This window comes from Cynocephalus volans, chromosome 6 (assembly GCF_027409185.1).
Source record: "Cynocephalus volans isolate mCynVol1 chromosome 6, mCynVol1.pri, whole genome shotgun sequence".
Classification (NCBI taxonomy): domain Eukaryota; kingdom Metazoa; phylum Chordata; class Mammalia; order Dermoptera; family Cynocephalidae; genus Cynocephalus; species Cynocephalus volans.
Window position 1 is genome coordinate 49,715,813 of NC_084465.1, and position 18,332 is coordinate 49,734,144.

An 18,332-nucleotide genomic window follows, 5' to 3' on the forward strand; every position below is an offset into this window, starting at 1 on the left:
GGCTTTGTCAGATGGGGTGACTGAGAAGAAGGCTTGTAAAAACTGGGATAAAGTTTGGGGGCTAGAGTGAAACAGGTCATGGAGCAAGCGAAAGAGAGAGGACTTATCATCATTAGGCGGTTGAGGCTGAGAGGGTGTCTGTGAACCTTGGGAGCTGTATGGAAGAATGGGAAGTTGGTTTTGTGTCTGTGGGTGCCGTGCTGCAGTGCGTGCGGCTAGGTCAGCCTTACAATTCCCGCGAGTGATTGGGGAATAGTCCCTCTGGTGGGATCTGCAATGAATGACTCCTAATTTACAAGGTAAATGGGATGCCTCAATTAATGTGGAGATTAAAGCTGAGTTGGTGATTGTGTTACCCTTGGTGTTAAGCAGACCGCGTTCTTTCCATATGGCAGCATGAGAGAGAAGTATATGAAAGACATATTTGGAGTCAGTGTATAAGTTAAGAGTTCTTCCTTCAGCTAGAACGCAGGCTCGCATGGCAGCGATAAGTTCAGCCTGCTGGTTGGTAGTACCCTTGGGTAAAGGTTGGGCTTCTATAACCAAATCAAGGGAGACTATGGCATAACCTGCGTAATGAGTGTTTCCTTCCCTGAATGAGGACCCATCTGTGAACCATGTGAGATCAGCGTGAGATAGGGGCCCCTCAGTGATGGAAGAGCGGTAAGGTATAAAATTTTGAAGGCTTTCTATGCAGCTGTGCAAAGGGGTGTTGGGGGAATCTGGTATAGGCAGTAGCGTAGCCGGATTTAGGGGTGGGCAGGTAGTGAAGGATAGGGTGCAGGATTTTCCAGAAACGAGGAAAGGAGGGTTAGGATTCTGGAAGGTGGGAGGGATTGGAGAGCCTTACAGGTAAGGAGGTCTTTTAGGTGATGTGGTGCATGAACATAGAGGAAAAAGGGTTTAGTTAGATTAGGGAGATGAAGTGCAGGGGCTGTTAGAAGGGCCTATCGAAGAACTGAGAAATGAGTAGAGGTCGCTGGGACCTTGGAGAGAAGAGTGTATGGATTTGCCTGAATGATGGGGCTTAACCCGAGGAGGGCTGTTGTGGTTAATGGATACTGAGCCTGACAAATATATTTGGAGGGGTCTTTTAGTTTTATGTGTACAGGGGAACACTAGGCCAGAGCGGGGCTGGCAGTGTCCCAAACTGTGTGGTTAACAGGGTGCATTAGCATGGGTAAGGACTTCTTTGGAGGGGTGGGTTTAGTAGGATCTTGGGCTTGAACTAGCGCTAGGAGGAAGGAAACTGAGGAAGAGGAAGAGGACAGGGGCAAAGTAATGGAGACTTGAAGCCGTGATAGAATGTCCCGACCCAACAAGGGGACGGGGCATTGTGGCATGACTAGAAAGGAATGGGAGAAAACGGATTGAGTGCCTTGAAGGCAGCAGGTTAAAAGAGGGGTTTTTTGGGGAAAGATTTGTTTACCTCCTACCCCGACTATAGGAGAGCTGCTGGAGGTGGTGGGGCCTTTATATTCCCTTAAGACCGAAAAGGTGGCTCCAGTGTCCAGGAGGAAAGATATTGGGTGGCCGTCCACAACCATGGATACCCTGGGCTCTTGCTTTGTTATAGAGATGGTCGGGAAGGGCCCAAGGCTCCTTCAGTCCTCCTCAGCGAGGCCCACCATAGGTGGTGTCCATGGTTTGGGGGACTGTGGGGCAGTTGGTCCCTCACCCCTTCGGGCAAGGGGGCAATCAGATCCCCAATGTCCCTTCTTTTTGCATTTTGGACAAGGAGTGGTGGGTGGCCTGGGGGTGGGGCAAGCCTTGGCCCAATGCCCTTCCTTTCCACATTTAAAGCAGGCTCCAGGTGGAGGCTTAGAGGTGGAGGCTGTGGGAGGGTACCCAGGGGGTTTGATAAGCCGGGCCAACATCTGGAAGTTGGCGTGGTCGGCCTTTTGTTTTCGATGTTCCTTTTCCTCCTCCCGATTATGAAAAACCTTGAAGGCCACTGACAGGATTTCGGTCTGAGGGGTTGCAGGACCCTGCTCTAATTTTTTAATTTTAGTTTTAATGTCGGGGTAGGATTGGGCCAGGAAATAGGTCATAAGGACATGCCGGCCATCTTCTGAGTTGGGGTCTAAGTTAGTGTATTGTTGAAAGGCCTGAGTTAATCTGTTGAGGAACTCGGAGGGAGTTTCTTTCTTTTTTTGGACAATTTCTTGAATTTTTTGGAAATTGACGACCTTGCGAGCTGATTTTTTGAGGCCAGTTATTAAGCAAGAGGCAAAACGGTCTCGAGCCTGGATTCCCTGGGCTGTGTTATAATCCCAATTAGGTTCCTGTTCTGGGACTGCTTGGGGGCCTGGCAGGTGATTCAGATTGGTACGATGGATGTCAGTGGCATGGGTTTGGGCTGTATCCCAGACCCTGCGGTGTTCCTCAGGGAGGAGGGTATTGGCTAGGAGCATAAAGATGTCGTGATGTGTGAGGCTGTAGGCCTGCAGGATCCATTGGAATTCTTTAATGTAGGTGGTAGGGTCGGTAGAGAAAGAGCCTAGTCTTTTTTCTAATTCTGTAAGGTCAGCTAGGGAAAAGGCGACATGGACCCTAACTACCCCTTCAGCCCCAGCTACCTCACGTAGTGGGGCGATTGTTAAAGGGGCGGGGGGAGGTCCTCGGGAACGGGTGAAAGGGGGGCTTAGTGGGTCAGGAGTAGGTGAGGGTAAAGACGGGGGAGTGGATGGCGCAGGAGGTGCAGAAGGTGACGTGGATGACAGGGGAGGAGGAGCGGATGCCGGAGGCACTGGGGGAGGAGGAGGTCAGTAGGGTGGGGGTTCATCAGCAGGGTTGAAGGTGGAAGAATCGAGGGGTGACTGTGAAGAGGGTTTACAGGCTAAAAGGACTTGAGAGGGAGCACAGGAGGAGCAGAGGGCGGGGTTCTGAGCCAAGAGGCGAAAAGCCTCGATGTAGGGGATCTCCTTCCATTTTTTTAGGCGCTGGCAGTAGTTAAAGAGGTCGCCTAGAATGTTAGGATCTAATGTGCCCTCAGGGGGCCATGTGTTTTGATTATCTAAAGGATAATAAGGCCAATCTTGTGTGCAGAATTTGGTAAGGAGTTTGGGCTTAATATCTGGCCTGAGGGAAAGATTGGTGAGGTTTTCCAGAAGGCATTGAAGTGGAGAGTCCTCTAGGGAGGAGGAGGAAGACCCATTCTGGTCTCTTAATGGGAATTTTAGACAGAAATTGGACAGAGATTAGTGATAAGACAGATCCTTCGGCCGGTTGGGAAAAGCGGGATCCTAGAGGGCGTCCCCAGTAGGTCACGTTAGTCCCGGCAGGTTCAGGTACGAACCAGGAGGAGAGAAGGGAGGTGTGGGTCGTCACCCAGACCTTCACTTCTCTAGGGCAAAAGCCCGGTGCCTGAAGGAAACCTAGCGCTAGGAATTTCTGGTCGGTCCCGGACCTGGGAAGTGGAGAGAGACAGAAATCGGACAGAGATTAGAAGAGAGTGGTGGACAAGAGGGTGAAAGAGAGAAGGAGAGAACAGAATGGGGCTTTTAACCTCCAAAAATGAAAGTAAAAGTTTACCAGTGCTTTGGAACCTGTTACAGTTTGGGAATTTAGGGTGGTCGTGAAGACCGTGGTGGGGTGGGTATGGGTGTTAGGGGCTTCCGGACGATCTAGACTCCCTGTGGTAGCCTGAAAAGGGCCGGTGCCCTTTAGAAAAGGGGGCTTATCTAATGATGAGCCGGTGGTGAGTGGAAGAAGCCAGCGCCAAAAAGAATGGACGAGGGTGGACCGTCAATGGTGAGCGGTGGAAGGGAGGCCGGTCCTGGCGGGACGGAGTTCCCGAGGGGCGACTTGGAAAGTGCTGCCGCTGCGATCCGAAAAGTGTTGCCGCTCGAGAGAAGCTCCGTCCCAGGTTTCGGCACCAAATGAAAGGACGAGTCGACACCAGTTGACGATCCACCGGAGAGAGCCCGTTTATTAGGCAGCACACACACATATATTTAGGGCTTTTAGGCTGATTGGATCAGGGTGTGATCCCTTGGGGCATTTGGGTTCTTACATTCCTCGGTGTGATCCCTTAGGGCATTTGGGTTATTACAGAATGTCTGATATTTTGGGGTTGTCTAATTGTCTCTCTTGAGGTGATGTTTTATTTCAGGCCATTATGATAATTAGTTACATGATAATCACTTATTTACTGTACATTCGTTAAGGACAGTAGCTAGCATGACTCCGGTTCCTTATATACATTCCATACTAAAAATTTTCACCAGAATTTAGTGCCAGGAAAGAGTTGTCTCCTTCTACAAATTAGCATATTGTTTTTTTCTCTTTTTTTTTAAATTTAAGAAGCACAGAATGAAATCTACATAATAACTATGCCACATTTTAGGGTTACCAAATCCACTTCTCCTTTTTTCCTTTGATCCTGGGTTCTATTTTGCTAAATTGTTATTGTACATATTTTTATTGTAAATCCTCTTCAAATCCTTTTTTGTTTGTTTGTTTTAAAAATGCAGGCTATAAATAAATCCAGCAGAATTCCCCAAGGCCTTTCCTTACCTTACAGCTAAGAGATAAAGAGCCTGTCCAAAGGTGTTTTATAGCCAACTCCTTTAAGGAGTGGAAGGATTGCAGAAAACTTCAAAGACCAAGACTCTCCTCCCACAGAGCGATTGTCAAGGTAGTCATGATTTAACACCAACTCTGTCTTCTGACAGTGAACAAGAAGACTGCTCCAGTTATTTTTTAAAGTGATCCTGGCTCTCCCAGAGTACCTTTTGGTGCTTCCACATGTACCTGCCAATATCCATCATTTGTTCACCAAGTACTGTGACAGGCATGGTGAAAATTCCAAAGAAGCAGTTATGATTTCTGACCTATAAGGTTTAGGATTTATGAATCTCTTCTATATTTCCTTGAGATCTCAATACCTCATGATATCCAAAGATTTAAACATACTTTCTAAGGGTGATATTAATCTCAGTGGAAATTTCATAGCCAGGAATACCATGGGGTCTGCTTTTAGCAACCGTTTATTATGTAGTTATTATGTACAATGAACTTATATGTATTGTGTTATTTAATCCTCACAATAATTTTGCAATATAAGTATTAATGCCCACATTTCTAGAATAGAAACCAGAGGTTCAAAGATCATAAGTAACTTGCCCACATTTCCAGAGTTTTTAAGTGGTGAAGCTAGGATTTTATCTGTTTCCTAAACTCATTTAATATTGTGTTATCTGTTTGTTTTGTTCCTTGAGCAGAAGAAAATTAGAGAGGAGAAAAATACTACTGCTAAACTCAGAGTGAGGGGAAAGAAAACTATTGATTTTCCCCCATGCACGTAGGACATGGGGGGATGGGACGTGGGACTGTTTTGAGGCAGGTTAGTTCTGTTTTTCCTTGGCTCCTACCCTGGAAGTGGCTTCTCAGCAGTCCAGAGGCTAGTGGCACCTGAAAGCGTGAGGCACAGCAGCAACACCAGCTGGTAGCACAGGCTTCCTACAGAAGGCCCCTGCCACAGCCCACTCCTCCTCTACACTGAAAGAACAAAACCTTCAGCATTCCCAGACTGCTGGCTCACCACGAACTCAAACACGTACTCAACTCAATGTACATGGCTGAAGAGAAAGTTTGTGATTTGGATTTGTGTGTAGACAGAGCAGTCTCCCACCCCAGTACCCTTGATTATCTGTGCTAATGGGGGCACTTGGAGGGGCTTTATCTAGCTCTGGAAATTGTGAAGTCCAAAGGTGATAATTAAGGGTTCCTCCCTGGTCTTCAAGGGATCCCTGAAATTCTATGCACACATACATTTGTGCATCTATGTATATCTTTCTGGGAAGAGGGGTCTTTATTGTTGTCAGATTTTCAGAGGAGACCCTGACCTCTAAAGGTTAACAATCATTACTTTGGGACTAATTCAGATAACGTTCTGTTGATTTAATTTTAACTTTAGCTAATTTAAAATCAGTTTACCTTTCCTAAGAGATGTCTGTTTAATTGGTTTGGGATTTGGCTAGGTGGTAGAAAAATGTTAAGAAGGAAGAAAAATGTGTCACTGATTAACCAGTGGAAATTTAATACAGCAGTTAAAAGCCCAGGGTTTGGAAGGACCACTGGGGTTCAGGGCCTGCCTTTGCTGTTCACTAGCTCCGTGATCTTGGGCAAGTTATTTAAACTCTCTGAGCTTCAGTTTCCTCCTCTGTAGAATGGGGACGATAATTAGACTACTACCTCATAGCATTTTTGTGAGGATGACATGAGCTAACAAGCACAGTCTTCAGCACTACATAAGGTGAGCCATTATTATTACTTGTCCTATCACTTATTCAACAGGGCAGAATTGTTATTGGTGGCAGTGCCTTTATGGCAGGAAGATGTCAAGACTGTCCTTCTAATTCCCTTGTAGGCTCAGAATAGGCTGGGTCCTCCCATCCCACAGGTCCTTTCCCTTGCCAGACCATCTAAAACCAGCTTGGTCTTAAGGCTGATCCAAGAGCCACTTTCTCAATATCTCTCAGCACATTCCATATTCCAGCCCAGTTTATCTCTTTCTTTTCAATAGCCTATAATTCCCAAGTAAACAAACACCCACACATATTATACATATTAAAAATGGAATGTTCTTTCTATATCAGACATTATGTGAATATAATTCAAAAAGTTCATGGAAAAACTAGTATGATCTTTCAATTCTATTCTTCCATGAACTTTTTGAAGTACCCTTTTGTTTGCGTGTGTGTGTGTGTATGTGTGTGCATGTGTATGTGTATGTGTAAAACCTCATTTAGTCCTTACAATAACTCTTTGGGACATACTTTATTAACCCTTATCTTATTAGCCCAGTTTTCCAGAAGGAAATTGAGGCACAGATAGGTCAGTGATTATGCCTAAATCTGGAAAGCTAGTAAACGGCAAATCTGAGATTAAGATCCACATATTCAAAGCCAATCCAGACCCCTGTGTTATTTAGTCATTTACTTCCTTGCAACTTCACTCATGGTGTTATCTTACAGTATTTAGGTTTTCATGTTATTGTATTTGAAGAAGTCTGTAAATTCCTTGAAGACAGAGTTGATTCCTTAGACCGTTTTTCATACCTCATGGTACCTAGGTCAGTATCCTGGGCATAATAGGTACCCAATAAATATTTGTCTACGGATTATTGACTGATTATATATACATATGAAAAGCAGCTGAAATATTTTCAGTGTGTTTGTTTAATAATTTAACTATTTTCTTGTACTATAAGCAGATATGATTTTTTTGACTATCATTTCTGTATAACAAAATTTAAACATACATAATACGTTACTAGTAATGCTATAATCTTTCTAATGTGTCTATAGAAAGTGTAAAAGTATAGCTGAAGTAATAAATAGTTCAGGAGGTTTATATCTGAAATTTAAGTGCTTGGCACGTTGCCTGGTATGTAATAAGGAATGAAGAAATGTTAACTACATTATTATTATTACAATGCTGCTTGCACAATTATTATTATGATTATCACCAGAGCAAGTTGTACTTGCTCTGACGGAGTCCTTAATTCCAGCTTTAAAATCTTGAGAAGGAAGAGGAGGAATGTTCCCTGTTCTAACATCTTTCTTTGATCTTCACACAATCTTGAGAATAAGTGTTATCATCCTCACTTTTACTTCTGAGGACCTGAGGCTCAGAGAGGCCTTGCTATTTACCCAGGGAGCGATGAAGCAGGATTTAAATGCAGTGTGCTTTTCTCCACAGCGCCAGCTCTTTCTACTACACAGATAAAAGTCACTTTTTATTTAATATTCTCCTAGTTATCTATTACTGTGTTACAAATGACCCATAAAGGTTGCAGTTTAAAATAATAAACATTTATTCCGAAGGTCAGGAATCCAGGAGTGGCTTAGTGGGATGATTCTGATGCAGTCTCTCAGGAGGTGGCAGCCAAGCTGATCACTGGGGCTGCTGTCATCTCAAGGCTTGACTGAGGCTGGAGGATCCACTGCTAAGCCCACTCACATGGTTGCTGGCAGGCTTCAGTTCCTTGCTGGCTGCTGCTAGAGGTGTCAGTTCCTTGCTACGTAGGCCTTTCCATAGGCTGCCTGAATGTCCTCACAATATGGCAGCTGGCTTCCCTTATGAGTGATGAGAGAGAGAATCCATGATGGAAGTCACAGTATTTTAAAACCAAAGATTGGAAGTAACATACCATCACTTATGCCATATGCTGTTGGCCACATAGATCAACCCTGGTAGAATGTGGGAGGAGATTACACAAGGGTGTGAATTCCAGGAGGTAGGGATCACCAGGGACCATCTTGGATGTTGGCTACCACAAACATCTGGGCTGATTTTGCAGTCAACTAGACAAGGTCCTAGTGGTGGCAACTCCCTGTGCCAAGTAAACTGGCTATTTTGTGGAAATTCTCAGGCTTATTCTTTGCGGGCACGTGAAGCCAGTTGATATCTACTCTGGGCTATGTGTGTACTTGCTGCTGGTCAGCCTGATATAATATTTCAACTCAGTGTGCTCCTGAAGCTCCAGCCCCGAGTATAGAAGGAGCAGACAATGCAATGCTTCTATAATGAGAAATTATTTCTTCCTCCAAGAACTCGTACGTGTTCATAAACAGACATGAAACTTGAACTTCCAGTGTTTTTCCTTGTAGACAAGGCAATATAACTTTTATAATGCAAGTGTAACTTCTGTACTTGTAGATAAGGCAACATAACCTCTAGCAGGAAGGGCAGTTTGGGGGTTAAGGACTTTCACATTGGAGTCAGAATCTCTACTCTATCATTTACTAGGTGTGTGACTTTGGAAAGTTGTTTCACCTCTCTGAGCCTTAATTTCCTGTACTGTAAAATAATATCTACCTTGTAGGGTTTCTTTTTGGGTGAGGATTAACTGAGACAAAGCACATTGTAGCAAACTTTCCAAAGATGCTATACCAATATGTAGATACATATCACATTCTACATGCTCTTTCTACACTGTGCCATGACAGTGGGAGTCTATGTCCCCTCCTCTTGGAAGGAATTTAGACAGATCCCTATAGCTGCACTAAGTGATGGAATGTGGCCAAAGTGATGCTGCATGATTTCCAGGGTGAGGTCACAAAAGGCAGTAAGGTTTTCACTGGTTCTCTGTCTTGAGATACTCGCCCTTTGATGTTAGCGACCATGTTGTGAGGAAGTCTAGGTCACACAGTGAGGCCGCATGTGGTGTTCCAGCTGGCCCTTAGTCAACAGCCAGCATCAGCTGTCAGACATGTGGATGAACAAGGCTTCAGGCGATTCCAGCCTCCAGCCTTTGAGTTTTCCAGCTGAGGTCCCAGACATCTTGCAGCAGAGATAAGCCATCCCCACTGTACCCTATTTGAATTCCTGGCCCACAAAAAATGTGACAGATAATAAATGATTATTGTTTTTTTAAGCCACAGAGTTTTGGAGTAACTTGTTATGTATCATTAAACAAGTAATATACACAGTAATCTCCCCCAGTATAATAATCCTTCCAGTACAGTATCTGAAAATAGGTGGTCAGTAAATTCCGGGTTACACATTTTTAAAAGATGTGTGCCTCATTATAAGGTATTTTCAAAAAGCTGGGCCAAAACTTTGTTTTTCTCCAAGCTGTTTTCTGGTAGGGTTTTGGGGAAGGGACTTTTTGATTTTATTTTTTTCTGTCTCATTTTACACAGAAGATTACTTACTCTGAGTGAAAAGTACATAAGAACAGGCTTTTAGTTCTTCATCTGCTGAATTGTCTCGTGGACTTCAGTCCATTGCTGGGGTTAGAGCCACAGCTGTTTCTGGATCTGGCTTATCTTCTGGTTCACTGGTTCATTTAAGCTGTTTCTCAGCATTAATTAATAGGCATTGAGTTTGTCCACATTCACTCCTCACTCTGCACACAAATGTAAAGTAGAATCACGTGCAGTTTTCTGATATTTTCCTTTTTTCAAAAGCACAGTCTTGGTTTACCAGGCCAAGACAGCCATAGGGGAAAATAAGGGCCCATGTTGGAGTCAAAGAGTAATTGTTGTACGAGTCCTGACAGTTTTCTGGAATTCCAGGTGTTGCCACTTTCTCCTCCCTCCAAGTGTCAGAGGTAATACATCAAAGGTGCCTGTGTGCATGTGCACGAGTGTGCATGTGGAGTGGGTGGAGCTCAGAAGACTGTGGGCCTCCTTTGAGTTCCTGGTGCATCTTGGCCATTCTCTGTGTCCCCTTGGAGGTGCCCTGGGCTGCCCAGCCAGTATATATATGTAATGAGGGTGAAGGGAGTGGGAAAGAGGAAAGTGTGGCCAGGGCTTGGGCCCTGTCTATGTTCTGTTTTGTTTTTAAATTGTGGTAAGATATACATATCATAAGATTTATCATTTTAATCCTTTTAAATATACAATTCAGTGGCATTAACTACACCCACATTGTTGTGTAACCATCACCACTATCCATCTCCAGAATTTTTCATCATCCCAAACTGAGAGTCTGTATCCATTAAACACTAATTCCCTACGCCTCTTTTCTCTAGAACCTGGTAACCACCAATTTCACTCTCTGTATGAATTTGACTATGCTAGGTACCTTACATATAAGTGAAATCATACAATATTTGTCATTTCATGTCCTATTTATGTTGCTAAGCATAACATTTCCAAGTTTCATCCACGTTGTAGCATGTATCAGAATTTCATTCCTCTTTAAGACTGAATAATATTCCATTATAGGTATATACCTCATTTTGTTTATCCATTCATCAATCAGTGAACATTTGGGTTGTTTCTACCTTTTGGCTATCCTAAATAATACTGCTTATGAACATTGGTGCACACATATCTGTTTGAGTCCCTGTTTTCAATTATTTGGGGTATATACCTAGAAGTGAAATTATCATATAGTATTTCTAGTATCCAGAGACCTGATATTGGTCTTCATTGTGTCTAGGGATCTACTTGCCAGTGGAATGGGACAGGGTATGTCCCTGCTTTCTCAGCATTCTGAAGAGCTATGCAACCTAGGCTCACTATGATCTAATTGTGCTTCTATTGAGTGTTTACTTTGTGCTGGGCTCTGTGCTACGTATAGTGTCTCTTAAATTACTCTATGAATAGGTTTGATTATATCCCTGTGTGAAGCTACATGACTACGACAGGCCCAGTGGTGGCGGGGGCCTCGCAGAGGGTCCCAGGGGCCTCGGCAGCAACAGCCACCAGGAACAGTAGCAGCATCCCGAGGATGGGGGGCCCTGTAGATCAGAGCCACTCGTCCTTTATACTTAAGTCATAACCCAGGACACCTGGGTGCACATACACAATTACATTAGACAATAACCAAGGAACACCTGGGTGCATGACCCTATTTACATCAAATGCTTGGCAATATTCTGAACATCTGAGGGGCCCTGACCATTTTCCTTCACTTTCTTTTTTAACTTTTTTTTTTTTTTTTTTTTTTTCTTTTTCGTGTCCGGCACTCAGCCAGTGAGTGTACCGGCCATTCCTATATAGGATCCGAACCCGCGGCCGCTGGGAGCGTCGCCGCGCTCCCAGCGCAGCACCCTCCCGAGTGCGCCACAGGCTCGGCCCCTTCCTTCACTTTCTCAACACCCTGTCTTTCAGATTAGGAAACTGAGGTATGGATATGTAACATAACTAGCTGAAGGGCACATAGATTGCAAGTTCTGAGCCAGGATTTGAACCCAGAGAGCATCTAACTTCTACGTAATTCTGCCCTTCCAAACACAGTGGCCATTACATTTGTCAGCCAGGATTGGATTTGTTTATCTAGGAGAAATAAACTGCCCATGTAGGATTATTATGGTAAAAAACAAAGATCTAAGTGAAAAAGCTGATGTTAGAAGCCCACTAGTCTCTGTAGTTTGAGGAGCTCTGTCGGGAGCCCCCTTCCATGTTGTTAAATTTTTTTTCTTAGTCTGTAAGAGGGGAGCTTGTATGTTTTGTAACATACATATTTGCAAATATAAACGCTCTGTTTAAAATGTGGTACTGTACTGTTCTTAAGGATAACTGTGTGAACCTATATAAATGTAGCGTATTGAAATTTTCAATGAAATGTATCACTAGATGGCAGTACAAATCAAGTTTTTAAAAATCCAACTGCTTTCTAACTCTGTAAAGTCAGTTAAACCCTAGGAAAACACCTTCATCATTTTTGACATCATCAGGGCAACTGTATTTAATTCAGAATAGATTTTAATCACCTAGAAGAGAATTCACAAGCTTTGTTAAGGAAGAAGACCTGACAAGTGCGAAGACTTTTATAAGGAATGTTGCTTCTAAAATTTTAGGAATTCCGGCTTTGGAGGAAGCCAAAGTTTTAAGAAATGTTTTGACTTGGGAAAATTTGCATCAGCAAGATAACATCACATCCACATAGTTTCAGGATTCTTTCAGTTCTCCAGCTTGGTTTGGCTATCAATCAGCCTTTAGTCCACGATTGCAAATAAACTGCCAATTTAGTCCTTGGGGAAGTTCTCATCAGTTAATGCCAGAGAAAAATCCATTACTTAAAGAATTTGGGAAACTAGGATTGATCCACAAGTGGGTTTGACATCTGAGCCTCTGGACCTATTGACTTGCGGTTGAGATAATGAAATAGATCTCACCCATTAGAAATAAATTCTTGGTTTTTTATTTGGGAGAGTGGGTAGTAGGAAGCGAAGTGCAAGGTAAATGCATTTACTTACCTCAGTTCACCAAGGTTTGGCTCTCATAGGATGAATATTAATGATCTAACTGGTCTCCTGCCTAGGTGACAGAATTAATGTTTTATTTCAGAGGAGGCTGTGTACTTACACCTAAATGTTAAATGTTCTCAAAATGGAAAACTGATTTAGAAACTGATATTTTCTTTTTTTTTCTTTTCCTCTAGCTGTCACATGTAAGTTATTAGTCCCTTCTAGAAGGATCACAGGGAACCAGCATCAAAGAAATGGAATCCAGCTAATCCCTCCAAGAAATTAATATTTCAGGAAAGGCAAACATAGGCTGACTCCGTTTCACAGCAAACACCAACAGCCCAAGTTTATCTGAAAGCCATTGTCAAAGCTTAGAGAGAGCATCTTGGGTCAAGACCATCCCCTGGGACCTTATGGGCACCACTGAGCCTCTCTGAGCCTCAGATTCCTCATTTGTAAGGTGGACATAATAATACCTCACAGGGTTATTATGAGGGTCAATGAGATAATGGATACGAAAGCACTTGTAAGTGTTCCAGATACAGTCGGACTTTTGCATGTGCAGGTTCTGCATCTTATATGTATGGATGCCAAACCTCTGGATGTGGAGGGACAACTGTAAGGGACTTGAGTATCTGTGGATTTTGGTATCTTCAGCGGGTGGGGGTAGGGTGGGGGTGAGGGCCCTGAAACCAGTCTTGTGTGGATACTGAAGGATGACTGTATTGACTTATTACTTTTATAATGTCAGCTCACCCAGTCTCATTGTCCCCCTGACCCCAGTAAATAGTTGCCCCCCTCCCACCCACAACCTCCTATTAATGTAGACTGGAACCACAAGCATCATCTGTGTTCTTCCTGTCATCTCCCACACCCAGTCAGTCTTCACCTCTCAGTCTCCATTTCCACTACTGGAAGAGTCTCCTCTAAGTAGACTTTCAACTTGTAATCTAGCCTTGCTTAACACCATCCTGCTCACTATTAAAGAAAGTATCTTCCTAAAATCACACTTTGATTGTACTTCCCTTGTTCAAGAACTTTCAATGGTTTCCCATTGCCTGCAGAGTAAAGTCTAGACTTCAAAGTAGCTGGAATTAAAAATCACTAACAATCTGGCCCCCCTACATAAATAACATCAATGAGAGAGCCACACAGAAATCAGACCTGTGGAAATGAATTGGGGAAGGCTTTTTTTTTTTTTTTTGTCTTTTTCGTGACGGGCACTCAGCCAGTGAGTGCACCGGCCATTCCTATATAGGATCCGAACCCGCGGCGGGAGCGTCACTGCGTTTCCAGCGCAGCACTCTCCCGAGTGCGCCACGGGTTCGGCAGACCTGTGGAAATGAAAACATAAACTTTAGTGCTGATAAATGCCATATTAGAGGATAGGTTATGTAGCTAAAAGGGTTTGCCAAGTCCAGTAGTGTCTCCTCTGCTTTGTCTTACTTATCTTTCTGCAGCATTTGACACTTATCACTCTCTACTTCTTGAAATACTTTTCCCCTCTCTTGGATTCCATAACACTCCATTTTGTGGGCTCCTCTTTAGTCTCCCTTGCTGACTCCTGACCTCTGCTCCACTTCTAAAGTCAGAGTGGGCTGGGCTTGGTCTGGAGTCCTCTTCTCTATTTATAGATTCCTCCTAAATGATTATATCCAGTCTCAAAGCTTTGAAAGCTTTCTATCTGCTGGGACTCCTAAATCTGGGTTTCTAGCCTGGGCTTCTCCCTAGAACTTCACACTGCTACATCTAACTGCCTACTGACATCTAACAATGAATTGAATTTCTAATGAACATCCTGAACTTACACATCACAAAAAAAGAAGTTTTGAATTTCTATCTCCAAAACCTGCTCTTTCTCCTTTTCTTCCTTTCTCAGTAAATGGCTGCACCGTCCACCCTCAGAACCCAAAACTAGTAGCTCTCTTTCCTCATCTTCCACACTCAATCCATCAATAAGTCTCATATTCCCAAAACACATGTACTTATAGCAGATGCCATGAGGTGCCACCAGAGCCCTCTTCAGGACTGGTGGACTTCTTCCTGCAGCCGTGGGTGTGCTGGACCTCACAGCCCTCTGCCCTCTCTGGAAATTGCCTTCAGCTGAAGACAGCCCCCTCACCCAAGGTCACAGCCCCTTCCTGGGGATGAGCAGCCTCCACACAGTGACTGGTTGATGCTTAACACAGGACAACTCTGAAAGGCCACCCCGGCTTTGACACTGCCTGGGGGTCCGCTGGGCTTCACTGAGACCACCTCACAGCTCCGCCTCACCTTCTTCCCATCCTGCTTCCTTCCTTTCCCTTCTTTTCCCTTCCGTAGCTGTTGATCCTGAGAGCCTTGCACAATAAATTTCCTGCACCCTCGCCTTTCACAAGCCTCCTAGGAAACCCAGTCTGCAACACTGTCCCAAATTTATCCACCTCTTTCCATCTCCTTCGTTACTACTCTAGCTCAAGCCTGCCCTTCTCTCACCTTGACTATGCAACATAGCCCTCCCCCAATCTCCCTGCTGCTACTCTGAACCCCTACCATCCCTTTGCTTCACACCTGTCAGCTATCTTTTCTTAAAATTCAATTTATTTTATCTTATTTTATTATATTGGAAACAAAAATGTAACATTGATAATTTAGAAAACGTATGACAAATGAATCTGTGAACCGTCCACTCAAGCCCTGGGACTATTACAGTAGCTCATATGCCTTTTCCTCGTGACAATCCCTCCCTACTCTCCGGAAGTAGCCACAATCTTGAATTTTGTTTTGTCATGCCAGTGCTTATATTTTTATTGTTTTACCATAGAGATATTTCTCACTAAACAATATATGGCTTAATTTTGCTTTTTATTAGATTTCTAAAAATGGAGCTATAGTTATCTTCTACAACTTGTTTTTTCCACTCAACAGTGTATTTCCAATCTAATATAATCATTTATGTTGGTGTTTGTAACTGAGGTTTATTCATTTCCATGCTTATAGAAGTATTAAATTAATTAAATAGCAAATAATTCACAATTTATCTATTCCCTATTGATGAACATTTAGGTTTTATACTTTTGAACATTTTTTTGTGTGTTTATGTGCAAGAATTTCTCCAGTGTATACACCAAGGAATAGAGCTAATGAATTTAGTGTATACAAATGCTCAATTTTACGAGAATGTCAAATTGTTTTTCAAGGTGATTATACCAATTTTTAACTCTCACCAACAATGTATAAGAAATCCCACTGCTGCACAACCTTACCAAAGCTTAGTAATGTCAGACTTTTAATTTATGCCAATCAAATGGGCAGTATTATCATTGTACACTTAATTTACATTTTTTGATTACTGATGAAGCTGAATATCTTTTCATATGTTTGCCATTTGTGTTTCCTTTTCTACTAAATTTCTGTACATACCTTTTGCTCATTTTTCCATTTTTTTAGCCTTTAGAAAATTGATTTTTAAGAGTTATTTATATATTCTGGATTGTTATATTTTATTTGTAATACATTGAATAAATATCTTCTCCCAGTTTGTGGCTTTTAGTTTTCTTTATGGAATATTTTGATGAGCAGTCTTTTATTTTGATCTAGTTGAGTTTCTCAATTATTTCCTTTATGAATCTTGTGTTTTCTTCAATAAATCTTTCCTTTTTCTGAGATGATCTATATTTTCTTCTAAAAGTTAAATTTTTGCATTTCACAGTTAAGTTCTTAATTTATCTGGAGTAGATTTTTGTGTACAATGTGAGTCAGCTATCTAATTTCCTTTTTTTCCAAATGGATAACTATGAAGAACTGTAATTGGTCTTAGATTTTCAACCTACTTGCATACCAGTAAGCTAGCCTGCCACAGTGCCATGGATGCTGGCAGAAGACGTGAGACTCCTGGGTCAGAGACAAAAAGCTTTGTTACTAAGTTCCCCTTGACTCAATTTCCAGAGGGCTTTGAGGAGAGGGTGGGGTGGTACCTGCACTGCAGTGAGTTGTATTACAGAAGAGGACTCCTAAGCCTAGGGAACTTGAATCTTTTATAATAGGCAATGAGCCAGACTGAACTTTGCATCAGAGGGAGACATTCTCTTTGTTACTGAACAGTAAACAAACCTACTCTTTTGCTCTGGAGGGATACCTTGTCTCTCTGTTTCCAAAATGTCTGCTATACAAATAGCATTGAAAAAATAGCTTGGAATAAAGGCAGTCAGTGTTTCTGCTGGAAAGATGTGCAAAAACACAGAAGTTCATGTGGAATTGTCTCCCAATAATGATCAAATGTTCTAGCACCAATTATTGACTAGTATATCCTTTTCCAACTGATCTATCTGTAAAGTTGGGATAACAATAGTATTTAAGGTTGTTTTGATGATTAAGTGAGTTAATACATATACCCGGCACATTATAAACAATTGCTAGCTATTTTTGTTATCAAGGTTAAATTATATTATAAAGGTTAATCTCCTCCCAATTAATACAAATTCCTTAAACTCTGATAATCTCATTGCAATTTACATACTATGATTATTCAGTATTTCAGTTGTTTTGTACAATGTTTGTTTAGATTTACTCACATATGTATTGATTTTTTTATTCTATATTCTTTTTGTATCCCAAACCTTACTTCTTGGCTCGTTTTCAGAAATTCCTTTTGTTTTCTCTTCCAGTCCCAGGCACTTCGGCAGCTGTGGGTTACTGTGCAGACATGGCTAAGTCCAAGAACCACACCATACACAAGCAATCTCAGAAATGGCACAGAAATGGCATTAAGAAACCTTGATCACAAAGATATGAATCTCTTAAGGGGGTAGACCCCAACTTCCTGAGGAACATGTGCTTTGCCAGGAAACACAACAAGAAGGGCCTGAAGAAAATGCAGGCCAACAATGCCAAGGCCATGAGTGCACATGCTGAGGCTATCAAGGCCCTTGTAAAGCCCAATTAGGTCAAGCCCAAGATCCCAAAGGGTGCAAGTTGCAAGACTGATCGACTTGCCTACATCGCCCATCCCAAGCTCAGGAAGCGTGCTCATGCCTGCATTGCCAAGGGTCTCAGGCTCTGCCGGCCAAAGGCCAAGGCCAAGGCTCAAACCAAGGCCCAGGATGCGGCTTCAGCTGCAGCTCCGGCTCAAGCTTCAGCTTCAGCTCCAGCTCAGGCTCCAAAAGGTGCCTAGGCCCCCACAAAGGCTCTGGAATAGAGGCCCCTGTCTGCCAATGTGAGGACAGAAGGACTGTGTGACCCCTGGGCTGTTGTCTGCATGGGGTAGTGTCCTCCTGTGTTGTTTGTACAAATAAACCTGAGGCAGGAAAAAAAAAAGAAAAGAAATTCCTTCTGCGTTGGTCTAGTGTTGGTAATAAACCCCTTTAGGTTTTATCTGAGCATGATTGATCTTAAAAAATAATTTTTTTGATCTTAAAAAATAATTTTTCTGAAACATGGTATTATGCTGACAGTTATTTTACTGCAGCACTTTGAATATATTATGCAAATATCTGTGGTATTTATTGTCAATCTAGAAATTATTCCTCTGTAGGTGGTACATCATTTCTTTTTGGTTGTTTTCATAGTAGTTCCTCTGTCTTTGGTCTACCCTTTTACTGTCACTCTGACAGTAAAATCTAATGGGTAGACAATATTTGTTAAATATACTACTGATGAAGAATAACAATCCAGAATACCGATTTACATTATATTTATTGTT

General features: G+C 42.6%; 1 pseudogene; it reads left to right on the plus strand.

Moving 5' to 3' along the window:
• The window catches only part of LOC134380418 (large ribosomal subunit protein eL29-like), an 88,488-nt pseudogene extending 70,624 nt beyond the window's left edge, over positions 1–17,864 (plus strand).
• Positions 17,865–18,332: the final 468 nt, after the last annotated feature.